A 23,441-nucleotide genomic window follows, 5' to 3' on the forward strand; every position below is an offset into this window, starting at 1 on the left:
TAACCTCTGGAAGGGCACACAGTAAACTGTAGCAGTGGCTCTTTCTGGCTGGAAACCTGAGGGACCTGGGGACAGGAGCGAGAAAGAGATTTATTTTACACTGTATCTATATACTTTGGCACTTTTTGAAATTTTGCGTCATGTGCTTGGATTACCTATTTAAAATAAATAAAGTCAGAATTTTAAAACCCCTCTTCTGCAAAACTCACCACCGAAGCCTATATGAACATCTGGTTCCCATGACATGTATATTGCTTTGTGTAATTTTTTAAGCCGCGTACTCGGTACGCATATTCTGAACAAGCTGTATCTATCTTCCCTCCCCAGCTTTACCTCCTTCAGGTGATCTCTCCTCAGATAAGCTCACCTGAGGGCATGCACAGCATCACCCCGACCAATCCACAGGCAATTCAAAGGACTCAGAGTTTGTTTCTTCCAAACAGCCTAGGCAGCCCCACAGGCCCAAGGAAAGAGAGGAGGTGGGCACCTCCAGTGACAGCCTGGAAGCCAGTGACAGCCTGGAAGCCACTGCCCTGTAAGGCCAGCCTTGCACAGCTTCCGCCTCGGGGATTCATCTCCTGGGAAGGCCTGGCCCAGGGTGAGGACTCCTTAACACAGTAATCTCACCTCCTGCAAGGAAAGTCCGTGCACCACACCTAGCAAAGTTCAGGCAGCATAGCCCTCCACCACGTCTACCTGGGAGGATTGTTGGCTTTGGTTTGGTTTTTGATGCAGCAGATCTCCCTTCATGGCATTGCCATTCTGGAATCTGGCATGGGGAGAGGATGGTGCCGAGGTGAGAGGTGGAAGAAGGGAGGTAGAGGCCCTCAGAAATGGAAAATAGGAGAAGAGAAGCATGCCAGGTCCCACTTTATTATCCTCTCTCTGAGTCCAAGGGAGCTGGAAATGAGGGTCAGGAGCAAGAGGTTTGGAAACAGAGAATGGAGACGACACACTACCTTTGCAGTTCAAGGTGAAGGACCCTGGGTCTTTCAGAGGCACGCGTATGGCTGTGGGAGAAAGGGTGGGGAGTAGAGAGCTGGGGACAAAAGGAGGTCTCAAGGATAAGGACAGAAATGGTAATGACAGGAGATGGCTGGGTCTGCCCAGCCCTCTGTCCTGTCCCCAGCACAGGGCCTCACATGCGCTGAGTGAATGGATGAGTGAATGAATAGATACAGAAATAGCAAAAGCTGCAGCTATCAACAAAGGCCACCAAGGCAAAGCAGAGGGGGACACGGGGAAGAGAACAGGAGGGCACTCAGGGTCCTCCCTGGGAGGGCAGAGAGATTCAGAGTGTGGGCTCCAGAGGCAAAAATCCTTGAAAGGGAAGTGAGAGTTAAATTAAACTTTCACCCAACCTAAAGTGACCCCAAAGTCCTGGCTGACCTGGGACAAAATGAAACACTTACCTGCAAATAGCATCAAAGGGCTAATGTGCTGCAGGAGACACCTCACAATTCTCTCGAAGCTTGGGAGATAGAGGGATTTGAGACAAAAAAGAAAATGGTGATACGAGTTAAAGAAAGGGAAAAGAAAAGAGCATGCCTGCTCTCTTTCCCCACCCCTAGCTCTAGGAAAACTGGCCAGGTCAGGCCCCTCAGCCACATCATCATTTTTAAAATGAGAATCCAGCACAGCCTATGAGCAGACATTTTCCAAATGGCTACAGAATTCCTGCACCTTCCAAAAATACCTCTTCATGGAATTCCTGCCAGGGAGCGAGGGCCACATGCCCAGGCTGGAACCAACCAACTGGGCTTCCTGAGCCCAGGAGCTACTACCGGCGTGCTCTGCAAACCCTAGATACAGGAAATGCCCACTGTTCCATGGGTAAACCCAGCCAGACAGCTGCTGGTGCTGAGCCGAAGACAGGAGCAAAGCATCTTCTAGCCCCACTTATGACAAAAGAGATTATGGGACTTCCAGGAGTGACTTTCAAGCCTCGCTGTGCCTATAAACCACCTGTGCAGCTTTGTAAGCTAGACACCAAGCCTCTCATCAGTTATATTGAGCAGAAGCTCTGGGGGAAGGGTCTCCTCACCCCGGGGGGCAGACAGGGACTGGAGTAGCGACTGGGAGGTGGCATCAGGGGGACTTGAGAGAGGCGAGTCACTGATACTCTGTTTCCTGACCTAGAAATTAACCCAGTTTGTTCACTTTGTGAAAATCTATCAAACTATACTCACACGTGCACTTTTCTGTATGTTACGCTTCATTTTTTTACAAGCTGCCAGATAAATTCTACTGGCCTACCTGGTGTGAGAACCCATGAGTCAGAGGTCCAGGTTGAGGGCCTTAGGTTACGCTAGGGATGCTGAGTGCTTTGGGGTATGGGTTGCAGTAGCTACAGGGGTCTGCCTCTACTCTTAGGCAAGTCTCTGACTTTCAGGGGAGAGAGGCTCCAGGGAACAGAGGGGCCTCAGGTGGGAGGTGCACCAGGGAATAGGCCTGTGCCCACGGATGCTGACTACTGACACCAGTGCAGACCAGGAGCATCTGCCAAGCCTAGTGACTTGTCCTGCACCTGGCTTGGGCAGGCCTCCGTGACCTAATTCAAGAGGGCCATTTTCTCCTGTGGCTTTGGTTTTCCTTCCCCAGTTAAATAGGCTGCAGAGACTTCCAGCTTCTTGCCACCTGCCTAGGTCTCTTTCCCAGGGCAATCAGCTTCTTGGAAGGATATGCTACTCCCTGCAGGATCTGGGGGATTCCAGCCCATATTTACTAATGTCTTCCACCAGGCAGTGTTCTAGCTGCTGAGGGCACAGCAATGAACAAGTCAGACCCCGCTGCCCTTATTGGCTTCAAGTTTAATGTAGAGCCTGGCATTCAATTACATGTGAAGGAGATCAGAAAACGCCACCTCAGAATCTGCCACTGTGGCTTAAGGAGTATTTTGAGGTGAAGGCAATCAAGAAGCAGAAAACTTGAGTTCTTTGTCCTCTTCCTTTCTGCTGGAAACAGGGTGTAAATTTCCCTTTTGCAAAGGAAATTATCATTTGTAAAGATGCTCCCCCATCCTACCAGGAAGAGGAGAACGATGTGGAGTTAACTCATCACCTCCTCATCTCTTGAATCTGAATAGTAAACCTTACTCTATCACCCTCATTTTCCATTAGTTTCTCCTGTATATTTAACCTATCAGACTTCGCTGCCCCTAGAAGCCCAAATCCTCCCCTTTTCCCCTATGAAGTTAAGAATATAAACCTATGGGGTGCCTGGATGGCCCATACTTAACTGGATACAGTTAAGTATCCAACTTTTGGTTTCAGCTCAGGTCATGATCTCACAGTTGGTGGGTTCGAGCCCCACATCAGGCTCTGTGCTGACAGTGTGGTTCTTCTCTCCTCTCTTTCTGCCCCTCCCTCACTCATATTCTCTCTCTCTCTCTCTCTCTCTCTCTCAAAATAAATAAACTTAAAAAAAAAACAGAATATAAACCTTTAACTATTTAAGAAGACAACTACTTCCTTTGTTGGCTCCTGTGTGCCTGGGCAATAATGAACCTTTTCTCCTGTTGTCAGTTTAATCCTCAGGCCCCAGCCTCTGAACCTAAGAGGGTAGATGACTGTGTTGCCTTTCCCATTGCTACTTAACAGAAGCACTCAAGACTTGCTCACCACCAGTATGCTCAGGTCTCCACTTCTGTTCATTTGCTCATACACATTCTTCTACCTGCATTGACCTCAACCCAGCTCTGCCAGTGAAAATTCAGCCAACCTTCAAACATTGCAAACACCAATTCCATTCGGAAGTGTCTCATCTCTGTGACCTTTGTGACTGTGTCCTACATTATACTTTTCTTAAGAAACCCTTCCCATTCATGGAGAATCATCTATCATGCTACTGGAAGGCATAAGAAAGCTGGAGTAGCCATATGTCAGAAAAACTACATTTTAAACTAAAGGCTGTAACAAGAGATGAAGGGCATATCATAAGTACAGGGTCTATCCATCAAGAAGAGGTAATAATCATAAATGTTTATGCCCTCAGTTTGGAAGTACCCTAATATATAATCAATTAATCATAAACATAAACAATCTTATTGGTAAGAATATGGTTATTGCAGGTGACTTAACACTCAATTTACAGCAATGGACAGATTATCTAGGTAGAAAATCAATAAAGAAATAAGGGCCTTGAATGATACACAGGACCAGATGGACTTGACAGATATATTCAGAACTTTTTACCCAAAAGCAGCAGAATACACTTTCTTCTCAAGTGTACATGGAACATTCTCCAAGATAGATCACATACTGGGTCACAAAACATCCCTCAATAAATATAAAAGAATTGAGATCATACAATGCATATTTTCAGATCACAATGCTATGAAATTTGAAATCAACCACAAGAAAAAGTTTGGAAAACACCCAAATGCATGGAGGTTAAAGAACATCCTACTAAAGAATGAATTGGTCAACCAGGCAATTAAAGAAGAAATTAAAAAATATATAGAAGCAAATGAAAATGAAAACATGACAGTCCAAACCCTGTGGGATGCAGCAAAGGCAGTCCTAAGAGAAAAATACATTGCAATCCAGGACTATCTCAAGAAACAAGAAAAACCCCAAATACAAAATCTAACAGCACACCTAAAGAAACTAGAAGTAGAATGGCCAAGGCCAGCAGAAGAAGAGAAATAATAAAGATTAGAAGAAATAAACAATATAGAATTAAAAAAAAAACAAACAGAACAGATCAATGAATCTAAGAGCTGTTTAAAAAAAACAAAAAAAACAAAATTGATAACCCCCTAGCCAGACTTCTCAAAAAGAAAAGAGAGAGGACCCAAATAGATAAAATCATGAATGAAAAAGGACAGATCACAACCAACACCACAGAAACGCAAACAGTTATCAGAGAATACTATGAAAAATTATATGCCAACAAACTAGATAACCTGGAAGAAATGGAAAAATTCTTAGACACCCACACACTACCAAAAATCAAACAGGAATACATAGAAAATTTGAACAGACCCATAACAAACAAACAAAAAAATGAATCAGTTATCAAAAATCTCCCAATAAATAAGAGTCCTGGGCCAGATGGCTTCCCAGGGGAATTCTACCAGACATTTAAAGCAGAGTTAATACATATCCTTCTCAAGCTGTTCCAGAAAATAGAAATGGAAGGAAAGCTTCTGGACTTCTTCTATGGAGCCAGCATTACCTTGATTCCCAAACCAGACAGAAACCCCACAAAAAAGGAGAATCACAGGCCAATATCCCTGATGAATATGGATGCAAAAATTCTCAACAAGATCCTAGCAAATTGAATTCAACAGTATATTAAAAGAATAACTCACCATGATCAAGTGGGATTCATTCCTGGGTTGCAGTGCTGGTTAAATATTCACAAGTCAATCAATGTGATACATTGCATTAATAAAAGAACGGATAAGAACCATATGACCCTGTCAATAGATACGGAAAAAGCTTTTGACAGCATTCTTTCTTAATAAAAACCCTCAAGAAAGTCAGGATAGAAGGAACATATTTTAACATCATAAAAGCCATTTATGAAAAGCCCACAGCTAATATCATCCTTAATGGGGAAAAACTGAGAACTTTCCCTCTGAGATCAAGAACACAACAGGGATGTCCACTCTCACCACTGTCGTTTAACATAGTGTTGGAAGTCCTAGCCTCAGTAATCAAACAACAAAATGAAATAAAAGCATCCAAATTGTCAAAGAAGAAGTCAAACTTTCATTTTTCACAGTTGACACGATACTCTACATGGAAAACCCAAAAGACTCCACCAAAAAGCTGCTAGAACTGATACATGAATTCAGCTAAATCTCAGAGTACAAAATCAACGTACAGAAATTGGTTGAATTTCTTTTTTTTTTTTACTTTTTTTTTTTAACGTTTATTTATTTTTGAGACAGAGAGAGACAGAGCATGAACGGGGGAGGGTCAGAGAGAGAGGGAGACACAGAATCTGAAACAGGCTCCAGGCTCTGAGCAGTCAGCACAGAGCCCGACGTGGGGCTTGAACTCACGGACCGCGAGATCGTGACCTGAGCTGAGGTTGGACGCTTAACCGACTGAGCCACCCAGGCGCCCCAATTGGTTGCATTTCTATACACCAATAATGAAGCAACAGAAAGAGAAATCAAGAAATCAATCCCATTTACAATTGCACCAAGAACCATAAAATACCTAGGAATAAACCTAACCAAAGATGTAAAAGATTTGTATGTTGAAAACTACAGAAAACTTATGAAGGAAATTGAAGATACAGAGAAATGGAAAAACATTCCGTGCTCATGGATTGGAAGAATAAATATTGTTAAAATGTCAATACTACCCAAAGCAATCTACACATTCAATACAATCCCAATCAAAATTGCATCAGCATTCTCCTTAAAGCTAAAATGAACAATCCTAAAATTTGGAAAGAGCCTAAATGTCCATCAATTGAAGAATGGATAAAGAAGATGTGGTTAATCCCAGACTTTAGCCTCTACTACAAAGCTGTAATCATCAAGACAGCATGGTATTGGCACAAAAACAGACACATAGACCAATGGAATAGAATAGAAACCCCAGAACTAGACCCACAAACGTATGGCCAACTCATCTTTGACAAAGCAGGAAAGAACATCCAATGGAAAAAAGACAGTCTCTTTAACAAATGGTGCTGGGAGAACTGGACAGCAACATGCAGAAGGTTGAAACTAGACCACTTTCTCACACCATTCACAAAAAAAACCTCAAAATGGATAAAGGACCTGAATGTGAGACAGGAAACCATCAAAACCCTGGAGGAGAAAGCAGGAAAAGACCTCTCTGACCTCAGCCGTAGCAATCTCTTACTCGACACATCCCCAAAGGCAAGGGAATTAAAAGCAAACATGAATTACTGGGACCTTATGAAGATTAAAAGCTTCTGCACAGCAAAGGAAACAACCAACAAAACTAAAAGGCAACCAACAGAATAGGAAAAGATATTTGCAAATGACATATCGGACAAAGGGCTGGTATCCAAAATCTATAAAGAGCTCACCAAACTCCACACCCGAAAAACAAATAACCCAGTGAAGAAATGGGCAGAAAACATTAATAGACACTTCTCTAAAGAAGACATCCAGATGGCCAACAGGCACATGAAAAGATGCTCAACGTTGCTCCTCATCAGGGAAATACAAATCAAAACCACACTCAGATATCACCTCCTGCCAGTCAGAGTGGCCAAAATGAACAAATCAGGAGACTACAGATGCTGGAGAGGATGTGGAGAAACGGGAACCCTCTTGCACTGTTGGTGGGAATGCAAACTGGTGCAGCCACTCTGGAAAACAGTGTGGAGGTTCCTCAGAAAATTAAAAATAGACCTACCCTATTACCCAGCAATAGCACTGCTAGGAATTTACCCAAGGGATACAGGAGTGCTGATGCATAGGGGCACTTGTACCCCAATGTTTATAGCAGCACTCTCAACAATAGCCAAATGATGGAAAGAGCCTAAATGTCCATCCACTGATGAATGGATAAAGAAATTGTGGTTTATATACACAATGGAGTACTACATGGCAATGAGAAAGAACGAAATCTAGCCCTTTGTAGCAACATGGATGGAACTGGAGAATGTGATGCTAAGTGAAATAAGCCATACAGAGAAAGACAGATACCATATGTTTTCACTCTTATGTGGATCCTGAGAAACTTAACAGAAACCCATGGGGGAGGGGAAGGAAAAAAAAGAAGAGGTTAGAGTGCGAGAGAGCCAAAGCATAAGAGACTGTTAAAAACTGAGGGGTGATGGGGGGTGGGAGGGAGGGTAGAGTGGGTGATGGGTATTGAGGAGGGCACCTTTTGGGATGAGCACTGGGTGTTGTATGGAAACCAATTTGACAATAAATTTCATATATTGGGGGGGAAAAAAGAAGATGTGGTTTATATATACAATGGAATACTACTTGGCAATGACAAAGAATGAAATCCTGCCATTTGCAGCAACCTGGATGGGACTGGAAGGTATTATGGTGAGTGAAATAAGTCAGAGGAAGACAAATAACCTACATTTTCACTCATATGTGGAACTTGAGAAACTTAACAGAATACCATGGGGATGGGAAGGGGAAAAAATAGTTTCAGACAGAAAGGGAGGAAAAGCATAAGAGACTCTTAAATACAGAGAACAAACTGAGGGTTGATGGGAGGGTTGGGGAAGGGAGGAAATGGGTGATGGGCATTGAGAAGGGCACTTGTTGGAATGAGCACTGGGTGTTGTATGTAAACGAAGAATCATGGGAATCTACCCCCAAAACCAAGAGCACACTGTGTACACTGTATGTTAGCCAAGCTGACAATAAATTATATTTACAAAAAAAAAAAAGAAATTCTTCCTATTCTTTTTTGCATTTTTATTCTCTGTGTATTTGTCTGGTTCTCCTCCCTCACCCTTAGCAGACAGGAAGCCACTTGGATGAGGGTGCATATTCCCCACAGCACCCAACGCTCTCCTGGGCCCATAAGAGGCCTTGGAATGTTTGTTGAGATGGATTAAATTGAATGATGGGACGGTGTTTCCCTTAAGAATCATCACCTCACTTTGTTCTGTAATTTACAGACAAAAAGTCCTCTTGTGTTTTTTTTTTTAAATTTTAAACATAAAAAAGGGCTAAAAAGAGTACAATTAACTGCAGTATATATATATATATATATATATATATATATATCCTTTACCAAGTGTCCAACCGGTGATTCTCCAATTGTTAACATTTGGTACTTTTGTTGGATATCTATCTGTATGTAATTATCATTGTTGTTATTGAACCATTTGATAACAAATTACAGACACTGTGTCTTATGTTCCTTTATACTTCATAGGTGTCACCTAAAAACAAGGACATTCTCTTATTCGCTGATCCAGTGAAGGAAATTTATCTAATGTATGTAATATACAGTCCATATTCAAAGTTCTAAATTGTCCCAATAATGTCCTTTATGAAAGAGGATTTCAACAACCTCCATTTTGACCTCAGTCTCTACTTTCTAATTGATTAGGTTTTTCTTTCCAGTTTATCTCTGAACTCAGGCAAAAGAGCTTGCAGGCAAAGCATCCCCTGATGGGAACCGAAAATACCTGCTAGAGCTGTAAAGACCGGACTGAGCCAGCAAGACCCTGCCTGTGACTGAGCCCAAGACAATGAGCGACCTGATCTTCACTGCCCACCTGCAGGTACCCACCGACCTTTGTCCCATATTTTCCTTGTTTAAACCTGGAGGTATTTTTGGCAGTTTGGAGACAGTGTTTGAGATGCTAGTGAACTGTCTTTGGGTGGTAGCCTCACTGAAATAAATCCCTTTCTTGTTTCACGGCCACTTGTGTCTCTGCCTTTGTCAGCGGCACGTGGCTGAAGCCGGTCTGTTTGGGACCCCAGAGCCAAGCTCTTGCACCCCTGTGCCCCGGCTACATTTACAGCTATTTTTTTTCCTTCAAATCTGCGTGTTGCCTTTAGTTATGTCACTTTTGTCTCTTTCCTCACCCTTTCTCTGTCTTCTGAGGCATACTAGTTATTTGTAAACCTTCAAGTTGAGTTTGTCTGCTGTTTGGGGGTCAGGAACACCCCAAAGGGAAGTGCCATCATAGCAAGAGGCACACAAGGTCAGTGTTAACTTCTGGTTAAGTTAGGTTTCTCCACTGTGAAGTTAACATTTTTCCCTTTGTAAGTTACAAGTAATCTGTTGAAACTACTTAGTATTTCAGGGACTGTGGAAATATCCCGTTCCCTGTCTCATGGTGATTCCTGCCTGGCCCTGCTGTTTTTGCCAGTCATTCAAGGAAAGTGGAGCTGGCCGACGCCCAGGGGCTGAGCCTCTAGCCAGATTGGACAGAGAAGGAAAAGCAACCAGAACAGGAAACTAAGCAGAAGGCAGTGAAGGCATTCTGAATGCCACGCTGGGACCTGAGCTGCAGCTCACTGAAGTATGACTGGCAGGCACCCCCCTCACCCTTCAGTGCGCTTCAGGCCCCTTAGGGCTGCCACAGTGGGGCTGGCCCTTCATAGGATCACGCTCTGGAAAGGGACCAGTTTGCAGGAAGCAGAAAAACCATCCTTTCCTTCCTTATTCCCTAGTGGTCCCTGGTAATTTCCAGGGGGAAGTGCCTCAGACATATTATTTCTGGAAATTTTCCAGGGGCCCAGTGAATCTGAAGGGTTCTGGATCTCTGGGCCCTGTCTGGCCCTCCTAGCCAGGCTCCCCCATACACCCTCTGCCTGTTTGCTCCACTCCTTGCAAATATTTGCTGTGCTGTTGTACACAACCCTGTGCTGGCAGTCAGGGTGGAACGTGGGTGTGCATACCCACAGGACACACATGGCCCCAGACAAATTGGCCATAAGCTCTTGTATGCCCAACAGAAGGTGTGTTCGCTTCCTGCGGCTGCCATAACAAATCACCACAAACCAAGTGGCTTAACACAGCAGGAATTTATTTTCACACAGTTCTGGAGGTCAGAGGTCTGAAATCAAGGTGTCAGTAGGACGTGCTCCTTCGGCAGGTCCTCTAGGGGGACACCTTCCTTAGCCCGTACAGCCTCTGGTAGCTGCAGGCATTCCGTGGCTTCCTTCACTGTATCTTGCAATTTCTGCCACTGCGGTCACATTGCCCCTCTCCTTTCACAGACAACTTGTCATTGGCTTTCAGGCAGGATCCTGCAGATACTGGATAATCCAGGCTGATCTCATAGTGAGATCCTTAACTCGATTACTCTGCAAAGACCCTTTTTCCAAGTAAGGTCACATTCACAGGTTCTGGGGGTTTGCACGTATCTTTCGGGGCAGGAGGCACCATTCAACCCACTACAGATGGATCCATGTACTTTCTTCTTCCATTCTACACAAATGGCAATTTTCCAAATGCTCTCTGAACGAATTCTAAACTCATGGCTGGAAGTCATTAAAATAGTCTCTAATGGCTCTTTTGGGGCTACCCAAATATTTTTCTTCAACACAACAAATACACACACATGCACACACACTCACACACACAAACACCTAGACAGAGATTTACACATTGTACAAACATGCTTTACAGAAATGTGTATGTATTCGGCACTCATTCATTTGTCACATATTGATTGAGTGCCCGCTACGTGCCAGGCCCTGTGGAGCAGAGGAAACACAACAGTGAACAAGGCGGCAAGCCCACTTCTGGTTTACGCTCCGGTAAAATATTTACATGCACACAATGAGAAAAATAAAAATGCAGAATACTCCAGGCTTGTACAGGCCCAGTGCTCCCAGAAGAACTAAATTCAAAAATTCTAGGCCATAGGCAGCAAGGGAGTGTGAAGGCATTGATGTAAATAACCAAAGTACCAGCAAAGTGGTTTTTAAAACAACAAATCATTGGGGCGCCTGGGTGACTTCGTTGGTTAAGTATCTGACTTTGGCTCAGGTCATGATCTTACAGTCTGTGAGTCTGAGCCCTGTGGCAGGCTCTGTGCTGACAGCTCAGAGCCCGAGCCTGCTTTGGATTCTGTGTCTCCCTCTGTCTCTGCCCCTCCCCCACTCATTCTCTCTCTCTCTCTCTCTCTCTCTCTCTCTCTCAAAATAAACATTAAAAAAATTTTAAACAGCAGATCATTGATTAAGTGAAACATTTGTGAGCAGGGTGAATCCCATTTCTGAAAGAACAAATATTGTTCTGGAGGGACATGCAGTTCTGGGGTGTGAGTTAGAGGAGTCTGAACAAATGGGCCCACCTGGGCCTTAAAACAGCCAGAGAAGGCCAGAATACACGCCCATGCCAGTTTTCTGAGAACAAAAAACACTAGGCTGGATGGGGAAAGAGAGATTGCCCACAGGAGGCAAGTGCAGGAAGCAGAGGGTCAGAAGTTGGCAATAATGTACAGACAAAGGTGAGACTAATGAATATAATATCATGGCATTGAAAAAGCAGACCTAGGCCAGCCACCTAGTGACTATGTCCCTGGCATGGCCACAGAAAGAGGTTCCCACTCAAACCTCAGACCACGCCTCCTCCCCTTGAGTAACTTATGTTTTCTAAGAAAGCAAGCTACCGATTGATGCATTCTTCTGAAGTCTGAGGTGGGAGGAAGGGGAGCGTGAGAGGCGTGGAAAGTGTGAGTAGAAGAGGGAGGGCTTCTCTCAGGTAGGGGCCAGAGGCAGGAGCCCTCAACCCTGTCCAGGCTTAGAATGACCTGGGAGCATTTTACCCCTCCCCGAACCAATTAATCAGAGTCTCTGGGGATGGTGTTTGGTGCTAGGTATTTATATAGCACAGCAAGGCTGACAGCCAATGGTTAATAAGTGACCAGTGAGAAACGTTCTGTATACACTGAGGCCAAACATGTTAGAGATCCTCGGACACAGTGGTTCTTAAACTTCAGGTGCATCAGAATCTCCTGAAAGACTCGTTCAAACAGATTGTTGAGCCCCACCCCCAGAGTTTCTGATTCAGTGGGTCTGTAACCACCAGACCCAACATTTGCATTTTTAATAAGATCCAGGTGACGATGATAATTACTGATCTGGGACCACACCTTGGCAGCCATTGTTCTATCCTTCCCCAGCCAATCGGCTGAGGCCATGATCCCTATAAGACCTTTGTGCTTTTGAAACCCGCTCTCTCTCTCTGGTATCTCACCGCTGCGTCGGTGCAGGTAGGGGATTGAGCTCGAGCTAGCTCGAATAAAGGCTCTTTGCTTTTGCATCGGACTCGGCTCCCTGGTGGTCTTTGGGGATCACGAATTCTGGGCATAACAGCATTACCTACTGAAACTGGCATTCACACAAGTGTGACGGGTATGTGATGCGGCAACTCAGCTAGGCTTAACTACAGAGCCCAGAATTCTCTTTCTAGTGTGATCCTAGTTAGTGTAGGCTACAAGCAATATTCTTGCCTGGCAGTCTGAGGGTGGAAGGAAGGCAGCAGCCATTTGGTAGCCTACACACAGTTTCTTCTCGTTATTCACACAATTCTTATCTATTCCCTCTGGATCTTCCTTCCCTCTGTCTGTGAACAAGCTTCCACCTGTGTATGTGGAATTCCAGCCTGCTCATGACCTTCCCTTCCTGACTGCCTGCCCGGCTGCGAACTTTGGACTTACTTTGCCAGCCCCCACAACTGCAGAAGTCAATCCCTTAAGATATAAAACATATTTAAAAAGAGAAAAAAAAATGTATCTATAGGCTGAACTCTTTTTTTATAAAGTGTTAGGAATTAAAAAACCTTTTTAAGTTTTTATTTTTGAGAGGGAGAGAGAGATTGTGTGCATGTGTGCGTGAGTAGGGGAAGGGCAGAGAGAGAGGGAGAGAGAGTATCCCAAGCAGGCTCCATGCTGTCAGGGCAGAGCCCTCCTCAGGGCTTGATCTGACAAACCATGAGATCATGACCTGAACTGAAATCAAGAGTCAGATCCTTAACTGACTGAGCCACCCAGATGCCCCTCAAATATTTTTTAAAAAGTTAAACTACATGTTGAAATAAATTTCAAATACAAAAGTTTATAATCATATCATAAAACGTCAAAGTATTATCACAAATTATATATTATAAATCTATAAATTATTAACAAATTCATTTAATGAAAATTAAGTATCCTTTAGGGGCACCTGGGTGGCTCAGTCAGTTAAGCATCTGATTCTTGATTTCTGCTCAGGTCACCATCTCATGGCCCGTGAGTTCGAGCCCTGTGTTGGGCTCTGTGCTGACAGCTCAGGGCCTGGAGCCTGCTTCAGATTCTGTGTCTCCCTTTCTTTCTCTGCCCCTCCCCCACTCACACTCTGTCTCTCTCTCAAAAATAAATAAACATTAAAAACATTTTTAAAAAGAAAAGAAATGGAAAGACATTCATGGTTCATGGATTTGAAGAACAAATATTGTTAAAATGTCTACTACCCAAAGCAATCTACACATTTAATGGAATTCCTATCAATATGCCAACAGTATTTTTCACAGAACTAGAACAAACAATCCTAAAATTTGTATGGATCACAAAAGACCTTGAGCAGCAGCCAAAACAATCTTAAAAAAAGAAAAGCAAAGTTGGAGGCATCACAATTCCGAACTTCAACTTATACTACAAAGCTGTAGTGATCAAAAGAGTATGGTACTGGAACAAAAATAAGACACATGGATCAATAGAACAGAGTACAAAATCCAGACATAAACCCACAATTTTATGGTCAATTAATCTTTGACAAAGCAGCAAATAATATGCAATGGGAAAAAGAATGTCTCTTCAACAAATGGTGTTGGGAAAACTGGACAGCAACATGCAAAACAATGAAATTGCACCACTTTATTATACCGTACACAAAAAATAAACTCAATATGGATCAAAGATCAAAATGTGAGACCTGAAACCATAAACATCCTAGAAAACAGCACAGGCAGTAATTTCTCTGACATTGGCCGCAGCAACATTTCTCTAGATAGGTCTCCTGAGGCAAGGGAAACAAAAGCAAGAATAAACCATTGGGACTACATCAAAATTAAAACCTTCTGCATGGTGAAGGAAACAATCAACAAAACGAAAAGGCAACTTACAGAATGGGAGAAGATATTTGCAAGTGACATATTCAATGAAGAGTTAGCATCCAAAATATATGAAGAACTTATACAACCCAATGCTCCAAAACCAAATGATCCAATTTAAAGTTTTTTTTTTTAGTGTTTATTTATTTTTCAGACAGAGAGAAACAGAGCATGAATGGGGGGAGGGTCAGAGAGAGGGAGACACAGGATCTGAAACAGGCTCCAGGCTCTGAGCGGTCAGCACAGAGCCCGACACGGGGCTCAAACTCGCGACCACAAGATCATGACCTGAGCCGAAGTCGGATGCCCAACCGACTGAGCCACCCAGGCACCCCCCAAATGATCCAATTTAAAAACGGGCAGACATTTCTCCAAAGACATACAGATGGTCAACAGACACATGAAAAGATGTTCAACATCACTCCATAATCAGGGAAATGCAGATCAGAACTACAATGAGCTATCACCTCACATGTGTTAGAATGGCTAAAATCAACAACACAAAAACAACAGGTGTTAGTAAGGATGTGGAGAAAGGGGGAACCCTCTTGCACTGTTGGTGGGAATGTAAACTAGTGCAGCCATTCTGGAAAACAGTGCAGAGTTTCTCAAAAAGTTAAAAATAGAACTACTCTATGTTCCAGCAATCACATTACTGGGTATTCACCCAAAGAATACAAGAACACTAATTCAAAGGTATACATGGACCTCAATGTTTATAGCAGCATTATTTACAATAGCCAACATATGGAAGCAGCCCAAGTGTCCATTGATTGATGAATAAAGAAGATGTGGTATATATATACAATGGAATATTATTCAGCCAGAAAACATAATGAAATCTTGCCATTTGCAACAACACGGATGGAGACAGAGAGTATTATGCTAAGGGAAATAAGTCAGTCAGAAAAAAGACAAATACCATATGATTTCACTCATATAGAAACAGAATAAGCAAAGGGAAAAACAGAGGAAGGCAAACCAAAAGACCGACTCTTGGCCATAGAGAACAAACTGATGGTCACCAAAGGAGAGGTAGGTGAGGAATGGGTGAAATAAGTGATGTGGATGAAGAAGTGCAGTTGTTATGATAAGCACTGGGTGATTAACAGAAAAACTTAAAAATAAATAAGGGGCACCTGGGTGGCTCAGTCAGTTAAGTGTCTGACTCGATTTTGGCTCGGGTCAAGATCTCAGGATTTGTGGCTGGACTAACAGTGCAGAGCTTGCTTAGGATTCTCTCTCTCCCTCTCTCTCTCTGTCCCTCCCCTGCTCATTTGCTCTCTCTCTCTCTCTTGCTCAAAATAAATAAATAAACTTTAAATTAACAGATAAGTAAATAAATAAATACAAAAAAAATAGAGTGTCTGGAGTTATAACTTCTGTGCAATTATTTCCAGATGCTGAAAAACTCCTTACCCTTCACTAGTTGGGAGAAGATGAGGAGTTAGACACAAATATTTTTCTGTTGTTAAAAAAACACAAAATTCGGGACGCCAGGGTGGCTCAGTCGGTTAAGCATTCAACTTCAGCTCAGGTCATGATCTCATGGCTCGTATGTTCTAGCCCCACATCAGGCTCTGCACTGACAGTGTGAAGCCTGCTTGGGATTCTCTCTCTTTCCCTCTCTCTCTGCCCCTCCCCCACTCATGCTTTTTCTCTCTCAAAAATAAATAAATAAACTTAAAAAAATTCACCTAAGTAAATTGCAAATATCTTATTGGCTTTATTCAATGATTCATGAATCGGCCAGCAGACAAAAGGCAGAAGAGAACAGGAACAAGGAAGTTATACTAGCAAAAAGCAGATTGGTTGTGGCAATCCTTTAGGGGATGGCAGGAGACTATGAAGCAGGTTGCCTCACTAACTGATTTGACCAGGTAATTTCTCACTAACTGATTTAATATTCCATTTCTGGAAGAACCAAAACTGTAATTAAGTTGTCTTGGTTTGTGGGGATTAAAATAATCGATTCCATTTGGGGCATGTTGTTTTGTTTTCAACAATTCCCCCCTTTGATCAGACTCAGTCTGAGAGCAGTGATAAAAATGTAAGGCATTAGCGCTGTTCCCAGCTACCACTCTGAAGCTGCTTATTCTCTGTGTGGTATTCATTCGTCACAGCATTTGGTTCACATTCTTTAAGTTGGTCATTCCCTTTGTTCCTTTTCTGATGTTCTAGTCTTAGGGAGGTCATTTGCTTGGTGGTTACCAGCTGTGAACATGTATTTAAAGTTTCTGAGAGGGGCGCCTGGGTGGCTCATTCGGTTAAGCGTCCGACTTCGGCTCAGGTCATGATCTCACAGTTCGTGAGTTCGAGCCCCGCGTCGGGCTCTGTGCTGACAGCTCAGAGCCTGGAGCCTGCTTCACATTCTGTGTCTCCCTCTCTCTCTGCCCCTTCCCTGCTCATGCTGTGTCTCTCTCTGTCTCAAAAATAAATAAACATTAAAAACAATAAAAAAATAAAGTGTCTGAGAGAATGCAGTATGCTCAGGAGATAATTGTGATTATTATAAACAGACTAACTCCCAATATCTGAAGTGCACTTCAGAGCCATGGTCCCCAAGACTCAAATCAATCAAAATCAGAGAAATAAAAAAAAAGACATTGAAGTGTCACTTTTGTAAGCTAAGTGGATTATTCAATGATTTTATGTAGCTTCCAGTGACATAAAAAAGCGTTCGTCCAGGCACAGCAACTGGTGTCGGCCATAGCTCAGACATCTTGCTCAGCTAAAAGATAATCAAAGGCTATCCTTTGGCCAGAGAATCTAAGGAATGTTGTTGGGCACCTACTGCTTCAGTAGCAGATTCTGCAACATCTTCAAGAGAGAGGTTCTTGACCATAGTGTCATCTGTAGTTACTCCTAACCAGGAGAAGAAAGATCTGCCAAAGGAAAAGACTTTGAATCATTGAATGTCTCTTGATAATTCCTGTTTGGGTCTGTCGTCAGGACTAGAAAGGTGACAGCCATAGAGGCCAGTAAAACTTGAGGATCTGTAGGGGCGCCTGGGTGGTGCAGTCGGTTAAGCGTCCGACTTCAGCCAGGTCATGATCTCGCGGTCCGTGAGTTCGAGCCCCGCGTCGGGCTCTGGGCTGATGGCTCAGAGCCTGGAGCCTGTTTCCGATACTGTGTCTCCCTCTCTCTCTGCCCCTCCCCCGTTCATGCTCTGTCTCTCTCTGTCCCAAAAATAAATAAACGTTGAAAAAAAAATTTAAAAAAACTTGAGGATCTGTAGACCACACAAGAAGTTATTTTGGTTATTCTTGCCTTGTGTACCTTTCTGTGTAAGAGCCTGGATGCAAGATTCCCAGGTTTGGGCTTTTGAACCAGAAACAGGGAAATAGAAACCCAGGGTTAGGGAGCCTAATATGATGGAGAGGAAGCTGAGTTTGTTGTAGAGAAATTGAGGCATCGGAAATGAGGAAGAAGTTTGTGACAGGCAAAAACCACAGAATCTTCAGAACCATGGCAAATCCAATGGACGTTTGGAAGTTGGATTATCTCCCTTTGCAATGTCTGAAATATGTAAACAATGGTATTTCCCTTCCAGGCCAGAGCAAGGCAAAAAGTGAACAAAAGAATCATAAGGTACTTCATGATGTAAGAATTGGGAAAAAGGATGGTTAGGGGCACCTGGGTGGCTCAGTTGGCTGAGCATCTGACTCTTGATTTCGGCCCAGGTCATGATCTCACAGTTTGTGGGTTTAAGCCCTGAGTTGGGCTCTATGTTGACAGTGTGGAGCCTGCTTGGGATTCTCTCTCTCTCCCACTCTCTCTCTGCCCCTCCCCGACTCACATGCATGCCACTCTCTCTCTCTCAAAATAAATAAATAAACTTAAAAAAAAAGAAAAAAGATAATTAGGTAGGGAAAGAAAAATGGAAAGAAATGGTCTTGATCTGATGTCTTGGAAAGAAGCAGTCTACCTCAATGTCAGCTACTTCTCTTCCGAGGCAATTTGATTTTGAGGTCTCCAGCGTTTGCACAGGACCAGATGTAAGGTGGAGCCTTCTTCAGTTGTGAAATATGCACCCAAGGTTCAACACCTTATAATTTGGCATCAGTGTTGGTAGTAAATACTTGGTACAGTCCTTTCCATGAGGCTCACTTTTACAAAAGTGTCAGGATAAAACAATAATTGTCTGTAAATGATAAAAGACTTTAAAATACCCATTGCTAAAGATCTGATGAGAGTTCACTACTGACCAGAAAATTTGTTATTTCTGTGACACAACATCTTGAGATAATTAGAATTATTACTAATAACATTATACCAGGACATATCAGATTCCTAGGAATTTCAAACAATTTCCAGAACACTTATATTAACAGAAGCATTGCTTTTTGCTTAATAATACTTACCAAGTAATTTATTTTTTTTAATGTTCATTTATTTTTGAGAGAGAGAGTGCAAGCAGGGGAGGGGCAGAGAGAGAGGAGGACAGAGGATCCAAAGAGGGCTGTGTGCTGACAGCAATGAAAATCAGATGTTCACCCAACTGAGCCAACCAGGCGCCCCCCCCCCATGTAATTTAATATATCAAATAATCCTAATTAGTTTAGTATCTCTTTTTTTTATAAAGAGAGAAAACAAATCTTTTTTTTGAATGTTTATTTATTTTGTGAGAGAGGGAGAGAGAGTATGAGCATGGAAGGGGCAGAGAGAAGGAGAAAGAAAGAATCCCAAGCGGGCTCCATCCAGTATAGAACCCAATGTGGGGCTTGATCTCACCTGAGCCAATATCAGGAGTCGGACGCTTAACTGACTCACTCACCCAGATGCTCTGAGAACAAACCTTTTGAGATGTTCCTGGGACCCACTGAAAAATCCCAGTTAGTTGGAGGTTGAAAAAAGACTTTATTTAGAATTAGATTTTGGGAAGTTATTTTAAAATATTAAAAGGTTTTGGGCACTTGACTAAAAAGGATCACAGAGCATTATGAAATAATATTTAATTATCCATTTAATCAAAGTGATAATAAAAAATGTCAAAGGCAAATACAGAAGGTTACATAGTTCTGAACAAAACTTAGCCCTTTTAATATTGAGAAATTTAGGTTTTCTTGAATAATCAAAGACATGTTGATAAAGATAACATGAAACACAGGAAATTATTATTATTACTATTATTATTATTTATTTTAGGGAGAGAGAGCACAAGCAGGGTATAAGGGCAGAGGGAGAGAGAAAGGGAGACTCTTAAGCAGGCTCCACACTCAGCATAGCCCCACAAGGGGCTCAATCCCATGACCCTGGGGTCGTACCTGAGCCGAAATCAAGAATTGGATGCTAAACCAACTGAGCCACCAAGGCACCCTGAGATTACTTCGGTAAAACCCAAATTTTTTTCTTTCTAGGCAGATTACTTAAAAGATAAAAAACAAAAACAAAAAAACAAGCAAAAAACCCCAACACCTTTGTTTAAATTTCTTATTGAGAGCAGACCAATATGCTAAGAAAAAGTTTGTCTTTTTAACAGAGAGAACCCAAATTCTAATTTTGTATCAGTGTACTTTTGATATTAAAATTAATTAAAATTTTAAAAATTTAATTAAATCCATTTCAATATTAGCCAGTTTGACCACACATAAAATTCCTTCCCCAAGATCTCTTTTCCACAAATCTTCTACAACTTTCTATGTCCATTTAGTTTGCCCTTTGTTCTCTTTCCCATTCTGAAACCATCAGCTTTACTTTAAGACAAAATTACTTTCTTTTCCTTCAACAAAAATACATCTCTATTCTTCATACTTTACTTACTGAAAATACACTTCTATTTTCCTTCTATACAGAGATGTTTCCCTTATTATTTCTATTACTTTTAATTAACATATCAGAATTTTTAACCCCTAAAAACCTTAATTTATAGTGAAAATTAGGAAGAAAACAATTGTCCATTACCGGCAAATTTATAAATATATTTCATAATTTCTAGGAGTATATTCTTGTTCCTAGTAAATTTTCCAGTATGGCACGAGCATGTTTACTAATAGACCCAAATATATTTAGTTTCTCTGTGAAAGGAAGCCAAAAGTGTGCTTGGGTGTCTCAGTCGGTTGAGTGTCCAACTTCGACTCAGGTCATGATCTTGCAGTCCATGAGTTCGAGCCCTGCATCAGGCTCTGTGCTGACAGCTCAGGGCCTGGAGCCTGTTTTGGATTCTGTGTCTCCCTCTCTCTCTGACCCTCCCCCGTTCATGCTCTGTCTCTCTCTGTCTCAAAAATAAATAAACGTTTAAACATTTTTTTTTTAAAAAAGAAGCCAAAAGTAAGTAAACCTATGTCCAGTAATTAATGTTTTATTATTTTATCTTATTTGACAGTGTTCTAGATATTCAATGATCCATCATTTAACTTAACTCAGCAAAACTCTAAAGTTTCAAGTTACCAAAAAGATTTGGGGAAACTATGTTAGTAGACATACCATAAAACATAACAGTTGCTGAAAAATTCACTTAATAACTCTTATCTCATTTATGTCTATCTAAATCACTTGCTCCTGCAATCATGCTTAGACAATACATGAAAACTTCATGAGACACTAGACAAAAGTTAGCCATTTTTCTTGCTGATAAATTCTGTAACAGAGATAACATGAGTTTGTCTTTTAGTAAACCTAGATAAAAGTGTTATACTTAATGCTGATAATTCAAAGGACACATCTATTTTAATTAAACCAACAAACTTTAACCAGTTTTTATTTACTAAAGACTTATCCTAGATCACATGAACCTGACAACCACTGAGGTTGTTTTTATATTTCTGAGAATATACTTAATTTATATGGTGCTTGATTGTTTTCTTTTTTTAATGTGTTACTTATTTTTGAGAGAGAGTGAGCATGAGTGGGAAAGGGGCAGAGAGAGAGGGAGACATAGGATCCAAAACAGGCTCTATGCTGACAGCAGTGAGCCCGATGTGGGGCTCAAACTCACGAACCATGAGATCATGACCTGAGCTGAAGTCAGACACTCAACCAACTGAACCACCCAGGTGCCCCAGTGCTTGTTTGTTTTTAAGCCAATTAAATAGAGCTCTTTGCAAATTACTTTTTAGCAACACCATAAGAGGTAGAAAAATATCACACATCTATAATAATGCATACATAGACAGACATAAACATACAGACATCACAGAGATCTTAAAGCTTTTGTTTTAAAATTTTCATACATAAAATGGGTACGGTAATGCAAAAATTGCTAGTTTATAAAAGAACAGTTGAACTCAAATTATATTTCTGCAACAGGTGTTGGCAAAGATGTGGAGAAAGGGGAACCCTCTTGCACTGTTGATGGGAATGCAAACTTGTGCAGCCACTCTGGACAACAGTATGGAGTTTCCTCAAAAAGATAAAAATAGAACTACCCTACAATCCAGCAGTCGCACTATAGGTATTTACCCAAAAAATACAAAAATACTAATTCAAAGGGATACATGCACCCCAATGTTTATAGCAGCATTATCTACAAGAACCAAATTATGGAAACAGCCCAAGTGTCCATCGACTGGTAGACAGATAAAGAAGATGTGGTGTATACATACAATGGAATATTAGTCAAAAGAGAATGAAATCTTGCCATTTGCAATGACATGGATTGAGCTACAGAGTATTTTCTTTCTAACTTTTTTTAAAAGTCTTATCTTGAGTGAGTAGGAAGTGGCTCATTCACTACAGACTAGACCTTCCACTACAGGCCAGTATCTTGACTATTCTTGGCTTTTTGCACTTTCATGTAAATTTAGAATCAGCTAGTCAAGATCTATTAAGAAACATGTTGAGTTTTAATAAGAATTATGTCTAATCTATAAATCAACTTGAGGAGCATTAACCTTTATAATATTGAGTTTTCTAATCCATGAACATGATATGTTTCTTAAGACTCACACATGGATAGGGGCGCCTGGGTGGCTCAGTCAGTTGAGCGTCCGACTTCGGCTCAGGTCATGATCTCACAGTTCGTGAGTTCAAGCCCTGCATCGGGCTCTGTGCTGACAGCTCAGAGCCTGGAGCCTGCTTCACAGTCTGTGTCTCCCTCTCTCTCTGCCCCTTCCCAGCTTATGCTCTGTTTCTCTCTGTCTCTCAAAGGTGAATAAACATTAAAAAAAATTTTTTTAATTAAAAAAAAAGACTCACACATGGATTAATGACTGCAAAAGAAGATATCAAAAAGGTGGGACTGTTGGTTCAGTGGACATATATAGGAATGACTGGCTGGCACTATCTACCTTCTAGTTGCTGCACTTGCCCCTTCCTTTCTGCTTTCAGGCTGCCCAATTATTATGCGATCTGTCCCCTGCCCATAGCTGATTGGTTCAAGGTAAGGCACCTGCCCCAAACTGATCTAATGAAAGAATTCTCATGGATTTTTGGACCAGAGAATGAAAAAGAGTTGAAATACATTTTCTTTTGTGTCTGAAGTTGTAAAAACATAAATTTTAGGTGCTCTCTGTAACCACGTTTCAGACCATGTAGACTGGAGGATTGGAAGCAGATGCATTGTTGAGAAAAAAGGGTGAAACTTAGAGATGCACAGAGAGAAGACAGAGAAGCTGGTGGTATTTGAGTCTCTGACTCCATATAGCTCTTGAGGCCCAATTGCATTCATGCTTATGGGTTCCAAGAGACCCATGATCCAAGAGAAAATGCATAGGTCCCAAGAGTCCACTGTCCCTTATAATAAATCCATCTTGAGACTTAAACTAGTTTGAGTTGGGTTTCTACCACTTGCAACCAAGAATCCAATTAATGGAGTTGAGTAGACTTAAAAGAGGTATTCTCAAATAGATTTCAGGTAAGCCAGACAGGCTCACAGTTTGGATTGCACTTCATTCCCTCAGATGCCCTTAGACAGAGTCTTCTCTAACACAGGTCTTCTCTAACACATGCCTCTGCTTGGGATAGATAATCAGAAGT

At 41.9% G+C, this 23,441-nt stretch overlaps 1 protein-coding gene across 1 annotated transcript in view; it reads right to left on the reverse strand.

The window, feature by feature from the left end:
• The window catches only part of TPST1 (tyrosylprotein sulfotransferase 1), a 175,903-nt gene extending 174,422 nt beyond the window's left edge, over positions 1-1,481 (reverse strand). Inside the window, exon 1 of the mRNA XM_043559891.1 lies at positions 1,413-1,481. The gene's annotated coding sequence lies outside the window, so the exon portion shown is untranslated. The remainder of the gene's footprint in view (positions 1-1,412) is intronic.
• Between the last annotated feature and the right edge of the window lie 21,960 nt (positions 1,482-23,441).

Source organism: Prionailurus bengalensis, chromosome E3 (genome assembly GCF_016509475.1).
Source record: "Prionailurus bengalensis isolate Pbe53 chromosome E3, Fcat_Pben_1.1_paternal_pri, whole genome shotgun sequence".
NCBI lineage: Eukaryota > Metazoa > Chordata > Mammalia > Carnivora > Felidae > Prionailurus > Prionailurus bengalensis.